Here is a 9,287-nt window from a genome sequence, read left to right as displayed (position 1 = left end):
TTCTAGGGGGCTTACTGGGTTTGAGATCTTGGGCTGTACGCAGGAACCAGGCACCTTTGATGAAGACACCCACAGAGACTGATCTGTGAAGCAACCTTGGAGTAGGGTAAACCAGAAGCAAGGCTGACCTCAGTCACCCTCTCCCTGATTCTGAACCCAGAGCTGGACTGTGGGGTTGCCCCAGCATAAATAACCTTCCACAAACGTACCTCCACCCACACATCGATCTGCGGGTGGGACAGAAATGCTGCTTCAGGGAAACAGTCGCTCAGGGCACCAGCCTGCTGGGGACCATCCTCCAGCCTCTGGACAAGGGCCAGAAACCATGTCCCTCTCAGAGCCCCCCAAAGGGAAGATGAAGGTCCTGGAGCCAAGGCAGGCCTCTTGCTCACACTACATTCTCCTGAACTGCCTAGGTCCCGGCTGCCACTGAAGTGGCATTAAGCAGACCTCCCGGGCAAGTGTTCCTCCCTCCTGTGTGCCCCTGGCCTGAACAGAGCGATGGGGACACCAGGGCTCTCCAAACCTTCTGTTTGTGATTTCCGGAGATGCCCAGGCTGGGGAGAGAGACAGTAGACAAAAGAGAGGGCAGCACATGTGTTAGGCAGAAAGGAGATGAGGCAGAACAAGACGGATTCAAGGGGGACCTCTTGGGGTGCAGTCCTCAGACACCCTGGCCCCTTTTCCAGACCTGCTTCTCTGCAGGTTTGTGCAGCCCCGGGTTCCAAACTCAGACCTGAATATGCCTCCAGCCACCCTCATTAGAACAAAGGCCCTTCACTTCTCTTGCATTAATTCACAGAAATTCCCCATCAGATGGGGAAACTGAGGCATAGTGAAATGGGTGTGTTTCCTAGAGTCCATCAGCAGGGGTTGAAGCTCACATCCCCAGTAGTTGTCAAGGTAGCTGGGGTGCTGCTCACCTGTCAAAGGGGAGAGGTCACCCCGGCTTTGTCCCCCAGCCAGGACTGGGGCAACAGTGAGCTGAGGCCCACACTCTGATGATGTCCAGTGATGCTGGATCCTGGCCCTGACCCCTGCCCCTCCCTGCTGTCATTTCTGCCCCCATTGAAAGGAGCTGGAAAAAACACCTTTCCCTGGGAAGGTCCAAGGAACAGAAAATCAAGGGCTTGGGACACAGAACCCACACAGAAAACCAGGGCTGGCTAACTGGAGGCACCTAAATCCACCATGTGGGCTGGGCGCTGCCTCCCAGAGCCTCCTGTGAAGTGGGGCTGGGGTCTGGCCAGGCCTGTGGGGGTTGGGGGTGGGGAGGAGGAGCCTCGCTGGCCTCTGCCAGCCCTCACCCTTCTTTCCTGCCTCTTCCCAGGACCAATGTGGGGTCAATGCCTGGCTTGGTCCTCCTGGCCCTGCTTCAGGGCTCTCTGCCCCCAACACCCAGTTTGCCGTCATTCAGATGCCTCTGAGTGGCCGCACCAGCCACAGGCACCTCCTGGATGAGCCCAAGCTCATACTGTGTATGCTTTGTGTCCATTCCACAGACAAGCAAACTGAGGCTCTGACAGGGTCCATGATGTGGGGAAGAGGACCCTGGGGTTCAAATCCAGAACTTACCCTTGACCTTGTGGGGTTGACCCCTGATACCAAGGACCCTGAGCAATGAGCACTCACAGGGGGTTGGTGAGGGCTGGGGTCAGTGGCCTCAGTGAACAGTCAGTGTGAGGCTCAGCCTTCCTACCTGTGAAATGGCCAGTCCTCGGCAGGGCCGAATCAGCCACGGAGGGCCTTAGCTGGCTTGATGCACATGGTCCACCTGCTGCCTGTCTCCCATGCTGCTTCTGGGACTTCCAGAGGGCTTTTCCCAGGCAGCTGAGAGGCTGGGTTCCACCTCAGACTCCTCACCTGGAACACAAGTAAGGGGTCGACCAGATGACCCTCATCCCTCCCCAACCCTTCCTCCTCCTATTACTGCTGTGGTTCCTGGGGAGCTCTTGCCTGGGATGCTCCTGACAGGAGCATCTCCCCCTCCCCTCTAGGTGGAGGGTGAGCAGGTGAGGAGGGGGCTAGAGGGGAGTTCCCCCCCAAATTTCCCAGGAAGACATGCCACTGGGGGCCTGGCTTCCTACCTCCCTGATACACAGGGAGTTCAATAATAATGGAAATGTTGTGTTGCGTGTGTGTGTGTGTGTGTGTGTGTGTGTGTGTGTGTGTGTGTTAGGTAAGGAGGAGTTAGCCATGGGTTCCTACAAAGTCAGGGATTTATTATGGAGACAATTACATGGGAGCCAGTGGGGACTGCTGAGGGCCAGGGTGCTTGTTAGGGAGGTGGGTTAACCAGCAGTTACAGCTGTTAGCGCCAGAGGGGAGAAGAGGGGGGGAAGGATGGGGAAGCGGGGAGGGAGGTGGAGGAGGGAAGAATGGGGAAGGCAGGAGGGAGGTGAAGAAGGAAAGGATGGGGAGGAATAGGAGGAAGCTGGAAAGGAGGAGAAGGTGGGGAAGGGGAGGGGAGGGGCATCAAGACCCCCTCTTTCCTTCCTGGCAGAAGAAACTGAGCCCCTTCATGTAGGGTGTCTGGGTCAGGCTCTGCTCTCCCCATCGTACCCCTGGGCTCCCCAAAAGTCAAGTTGGAGAGAGTTTGGAGGAGGAACAGCAGTGGTCTTTGCTGGAAGAGCCCAGTTGACTCCTCCTTTCTTGGTTCCTTGACCAACTGATCAGATGTGGGGCCACCAAGAAGGATGCAGAAGCCCTACAAACTTGAGTACCAGAGGCCAGGCTGCCTGTTTGCGGGCAGAATAGGGGATCCCCCAGAATAGGGGATGCCCCCAAAGTACAGACTGGACTATCCCTCCCAATCTCCTCGCCATCGCCCCCCAAGTGCCAGGGTTTGAGGGGGTCCTGGATTCCCTGGGATTGTCCGAAGGACTGGGATTGTCTGATGGATTCCCCACACTCCACAAATTCCACCAGGACTTCAGCACCGCAGCCAAGACCCACTCTATCCCCAGTTGGACACACTGATGTGTCCACAACAGAGCACACTGGGCGCACACTGGGACTCCGGCCCGGGGTTGGCTCATGGGCTGGGGGCCTTGGGCAAGCCCCAGACCAGCCTTCTGCCTCAGTTTCCTCATCTGAAAAATGGGGATGTTAGCCTTGCTCCCTCAGAGTCTCACCTCCCCAGTGGGCAGCTGGCATTGTGGAGGATGGTCAGGCAGGTAGAACCAGGTTCTGCTGGGCACATGACTCCCCCAGAGTTGGGGCCCCCACCCCCACATCTGGGGAGGGAGGAAGGAGGCAGTAGATGACTGAAGGGAGGAGAAAACAGTTTCCTTCCAGCCCGGTGGCCCCATGTGACTCACCTGCTGGGCTCAGGAGCAAACAGCTCTTGTCCCCACCTGGCTGCCCTGGGGGGAGGGGAGCCATTCAACCCCCCAATACATCCAGGAGGATGTGTCTTTTTGTAGACTGGGGCTGGAGGGATTGTTCTAAAGGCCACAGGGACCCCTGCCTGCTGGGTTTCCAAGCCAGAACAGAAAGCCCAACCCCACTTAGCCTGGCCTTCAAGGCCCGGTTTTGACATCCACCCTCTCCTGTCAGATCCCAGCTTATCTCCTCGACTTACATAACAAATATTTCCTTGATGAAGGCCTGTGAGCTAATGCCAGCCTCCAGCCACTGCTCCATCCCCTTCTGCCCCAAATTATTATAAGGGGTCTTTTCATCCCTAGACTAACCTTACCTGACTCAAACTCCTGCACATCCTACTAAACCCAGCCTCGAGGTCCTCTCCTCCAGGAAGTCTGCTCCCTCCCCCCAGTCCTGACCTCAGGCGCCTGAGTGACTGTGTTGTCTTTGTCTCCCCTTCCCAAGTACAGAAGGTAACCTGGAGGGTGGGGCTGCCCAGAGGGATTTGTTAAACCAGGTGAAGGTCAGTTCCCTTCCTCCATCCCTGACTTGTAGATTCTGCTCTATGGGGCGTGCACCCGTCTCAGCATCACAGTGTCCCTCTGAAGTCTCCCGAGTTCCCTCAGCCCAAAGGGGTGCAGGCAAAGGACACAGACCTGGAAGGCAGAAAGGAGGAAGCGGGTGGACAGCCGTGGGGAATGGGGAGGAGCCCCCCTGCCTCCCTTCTCCCTTCCTGGCAGGGCGGAAAGGGCACGGGTGTGTTCAGATAAATGGCACATTAATGGGGCGCCAGGCCAGGGCGAGGCTCCCTTGCCGGATGCCGAGGGTTACCCACGGGGTGGGGACTCGCACCCTCCCAGAGTGGGAGGGCCAGAGTCCTCCCTACCGGCTGGGGCCTCCTCCTCTGCGTCTGGAAAGTGGGCGCTCTCCCAGGCGAGTGCTCCCCACCCCCGCATCTGTTGTCCTGTCCTGGGCTCTGGGGACCCAGGGCAGGACCCTCCCGGGGGTCGAAGCTGGCATGCTGGGGCTCAGCAGAGCCAGGGCCATGACTGGACTCCGGCCGAGGTGGCTCCCGAAGATCCCCCGCCAGGAGCAACCCTGCTGCAGCCCGGTCCGGATACGCGAGCCTGGGGCTTCCCGGAACCCACCCACTGCGCCCCGCGCCACCCGCCGCCCCAAGATCCACCGGCCGGCTTTCTGCAAGGAAGAAAGCGTTGTGGGTTAAATAGATACACATTTACATCTTTAGTCGTCAAAGGAGAGACCCTTCCGGGAAGGGCCAGAGGGTGCCCAGGGACATGGGGGCGGGGGGACCACTCTCTCCCCTGTCAGGACCGGAGCTTGGCCGCGGGGGTGGCCCGGACCCTCCGGAGCAGGCGCCGAATGCGGGTTTCGTTGCTGCGGGGAAATCCGCGGCCTGAGGTGCCCGGGAACACGCGGTCAGCGGAGGCGGGTAGCGGGGCGCCCCCTCCACCATCCTCTGGAGGCAGCCACCCGCGCCCTGCCTGGTTTGGCCTCAGTTTCCCCGACTGCAAACCGCAGAACAGGCTCCAAGTTTCCTCACTACCAGGGTTTCGGGGGGATGTGATCGCGATGGAGAGGAGTGACCGGGGGTTCGGGCCTGACGAGCGTATTCGTGCGCTCAGTCCCTTCTGGCTGCGTCTCCAACTGGGTCTTTCCGTGTTTACGAGACGGGCGTCCGAAGCTCCGGCCAGCAGCCCAGCTCCCGGACCTGCACACGATCCCCGGCTCGCAGAGGGAGCGAAGGCAGGTGGAGGAAGCGGCAAGAACGCGGGCCGACCTCGGGCGCCCTGGGAATCCCGAGCCCCCGAGGATCACTTTCCAGACCGGGCAGGCTGAGCGTCCCCAAGCTACACAACCCGGGCGCCCGCGCGCCAATCGGGGCCTGGCTGCGACCACCCGCCCAGGGTCGTAGAGGCGGGGGTGGAACACTCTCCGTTCTCTGCGCCTGGAACTCCTGGGCCCGCGGAGGCCGAGCTGCTGGGGCAGGTGGAGGAGGACGCGGGGACCCAGGGAAGACCCCGCCGGCCGCGACTCCCAGCCCCGGTGCCCTAGTGCCCCGGTGCAAATAAGCGCGGTGTTTGCAGAGAGCGCGGCGGGCGGCGTGGCCCGAGAGCGATGAGGATTCGATGGAGCCGCGCGGCGCGGCGGGGGCAACCGAGCCGGGTCGGGCTCGGGGATCGATCGGGCGCAGCTGTCGCCGACACGCCCGCGGGAGCATCCACTCGGCGGGCCAGCGCGACCGGGCGTCCCGGGACCGTGGGCAGGAACCTTGGACCTTCTGTCCGTCAGCGGCGAAACCCCAACGTCGTGGCGCCCCAGATTCGGCACTGAGAAGTCCCCACACCCAACCTCGGTTCGAGACTGGGATCTTCGGGGCGCCGTGAGCCAAGCGTGGCCGGGACCCCCGGCCGGAGGGGAACAGTCTTGCACCCTTCCCGCACCCCCCAATCTAAATAAAATCCTCCGACCCGGCCCGAACGAAGACGCAGAGTCGGGAGGAGCACGCGGGCCCAGTCAGGTGTGCACAGCCAGAATTTGGGGGGCGTCTGCGGGTTTGGGGGTCCGTACCGGGGGCTGACAAGGGTCTCAGGCTTAGGAGGGACTGGAGAGAGATGTGGATCGCCACTATTTATTTAAACCTCGCTCTAATAAAATGGAAGAATGCACAGCGGTTGGTGAGTTTCATTTCCATGGGGGACAAATCCAATCACAGAATCAGCCACCAACAGTGGAGGGGCCTAGGGGAAGCTCAGAAAGGGAAAACTTTTGCGTATAATACCCACCCACCCACCCACATATTTTTAGCTGCCATCAGGAGCTAAATCGACAAGGAATTCAGCCTGTGCAAGAAGACAGGAGATGGACGGTTCTGATTCCAGCTGTGGTAGAGATGGGCAGGAACCCTGGCGTTGGAACCCCGGAAGAAGGCTGGGTTCCCCCGGAGTGGGGAGGAGATCTGAGCCTCAGCTAACCCTCCCAGCCACTGGATGGACCCCACAAGCCCTCAGGTCAGCCAGATGTGAGGTTTGCTTCTCAGCTTCTCCCGGGCTGTGAACAGAGAAGGTGGACATTGATCAAGGCAGCCCAGCATGGGTTGGGACACCTCCAGGTGCAGACCTGGGTTCCAGGGGTCAAACTCCAATTTTCTTGGAGGGGATACTGAGGCCAGAGAACCCTCTGCCACTTGGCCAAGGTCTGGGCAGGGTCTAGGATCAGGGGTCGCCCTGCCCCCATCTGGCCCACCCTCCCCCAACCCGCAATTTGCCTAATGACTGAAGATCGATCAGGGCCCCAGCCACCGGCCGGTCTGCGGCCAGTTCAATTCTATTTTACTAATTACTAAAAGGCTGCTGGTGGGGGAAGCCCATTCTGGGGTTCCAGGGGGCTCCCCACTCTCTCTCTCTGGAGGGTGGCAAATTTTTGCTCAGTCTCCCAGGGGGAACATAGTCTCTGCAGGTGCGGAATCCCCACCTCTGGGGGTGTCTGAGTGTCCAGGCTGACTGGGGGGCTCCATGTACCTGGGGGACGAGGCTGGTCCCCCCATCAGGAAGCCCCGGCCCAGAGGAGACATTTAGGGTGTCTGGAGGCAGTGGAGGGGAGGGGGTCCCTTCATCTTAAAGCAGCTGGTCTACCTCTTTCAAAATGGATACTTTCCCTGTTAGAACAGCCACACAAGCTTGTTATGAAATTGAAAATGATAATCAAGCTGGAGGAAATATACGAAGATGGAGGTAAAAGGCTGCATGCTCCCGATCCCCACGGAGCACCCCTTAGTTGACTTTGGGGGTAATTCCTCCATCTCTGCTTTCCCACCCATAAAGACCCCACCCCCACAGTGGGTCCCCCCACCCCGGCCTGATTTGAGCTTGCTGGGCCCGGGATGCAATCATTTTATGAAGGCTGATTGATTTTTAGATCCTACGATTATTTTTAATTATCTGTGATTGTTGGCAAGTGAGACAGTGGGGGTGGGGTGGCTGGAGCAGGGCAGAGCCAGAACCCACCTCCCAGACTTGGAATCTGCGTGGGGAGGGGTTAGTCAGTTGCTCAGACCTGTCCCTCTCTGCCGCCTCTGTTTTCCTACCTGGAAGATGGGTGTCCCTGAAATTTTATGTAAATCCTGAATTGAAAATTCAGTGGACCAGGACCTGGGGGCAGTGTTGGCACTTGGACAAAACCCCGAACAGCCACAGCCACCACTCTCTACCTTGGACCTGCTGTGGATGCTGAACAGAGGCACAACTTCCCCTCGGGGCTCTCGATGAAGCAAGAGTATGTGCCTGGTAAACAGTAAGTGGCTACTAAATGCTAAGTCCTAAGCACAAGGCACTGGGAGGCAGTGTTTTTTTTAGTGCCCTGTTCCACCCCAGGACATAGCTCAGGCCATTCTACTGTCTGATCCCCACACCCCGCTGTGCAAGCTGGGGGTCAGATCATCTTGGTCCTTCAACCTCCTTGCACTGCTGCACTGGGAGACAGCCTACCCCCTCCCCACTATGGTGGACAGCAAAGATGTGCCCAGGCTCTCAGTGGGGGCAGGTAGGAAGGCACCCTCCCCTCCCCTCCCCCCACCCCAGTCAGGGAAAGGGAAACTGAGACACAGGAGCCACCGCACAGACACCAAGTCCAGTGGCAGTTCCCAGAATCAAACCTCCAATCCTGCTGAAGGTGGTGAGACAGCGACATGCCCAATGGTTTGCATGGAGGGGGAGCTCCCTGACAGGGCCTTCGCAGCCCTCCACCCATGGTTTAGAGCCCTGACCCTCCCTGCTGAGGTGGGGGGTCCTGGGGGACTCCATCACAGACCTTACTAGCCCTACCCTCCTCCTCCGGCTTTGGGAAAAGGCAATGGTTATCCTCTGGGTAGGAACAAGGGGTAGGGCTGGTTTTGGGAATCCCTCCTCACCCCACACCCTGCTCTTCAGTTGGGGGCACATTTTGGGGTCTGACTTGGCCACTCTGGACTCCCCTTCCTGACTTGTATCTCATTCCCACAAAGGGATCACAGTGGGGGAGGGGGTCTCTGAGTGTGGAAGGCTCCCTCATTTATCCCAGTTCCAGGGGTCCCTGGGCCTCACCCGTCTCCAGGTGGGGAGGAAAAGGAGCACCTTCCCTCCTCTCACCGCAAAGAGAAACCCCAGGGAGAGGGTGGAGTCTGACCAGGGGCTTCCTGGGAAGCAAAGAGGATGTGTATCAGGCCTGCCTGATCTGGAGGGGGACAGAGGTTCTTTCAGAGTCACCCCCAAGCTGCTCTCACGCTGGAGATGGAGGCAATTAGAAGGACTTGGAAATAGGAGGAGCTTTTAGCATCCCTGAGGCCGGGTGCTCCATTGTACAGCTGGGGAAACTGAGGGCCCAGTGCCTACACATGGGAGCAGATCCAGACACTTGGAGACACAGGCTGGGAATCAGCCTGAGGACCTTCCGTTCAGCACCCTCCTCCCAGAGAGAACTTTGGGGGCACGATGTGACTCCCGACCTATGCTAGGAGAGAGGGAGGTTTGGGAGCAGAGAGCCCACCTCCTAGGGATCTGCGTGAGAAGGGGGCAACACCTGGATCACAGGCCCCCACTGAGTCACACTCCGGTGCACTCCCTAAAGATGGACTCACAGGTGCCAGGGAGGAAAGTAACCTTCACGACCCTTGGAAGAGACAGAGAATCTGAGCCCCAGAGACTAAGTCACCAGCCCCGCCTCGGTGAAGTCTGTCCTCGACCTCCGTCCATTGTCCCCGAGTACCACTGATCCCCAGGGGGCATGGTGGAGGCAGTGGCAGGGTGTCTGGCAGAAGCCCGGAGTCTAGCCCACTCCGGCCAGCGTGGCGCTCCAGGGGGCCAGGGCGGGCGGAGAGCTAGTCGGCGGGAGGCGGCGGCTAGGGGAGCCGGTGGGCGGGGGCG

The sequence above is a fragment of the Bos indicus x Bos taurus genome, chromosome 7 (assembly GCF_003369695.1).
Source record: "Bos indicus x Bos taurus breed Angus x Brahman F1 hybrid chromosome 7, Bos_hybrid_MaternalHap_v2.0, whole genome shotgun sequence".
Lineage (NCBI taxonomy): Eukaryota > Metazoa > Chordata > Mammalia > Artiodactyla > Bovidae > Bos > Bos indicus x Bos taurus.
This window is presented reverse-complemented; position numbering follows the sequence as displayed.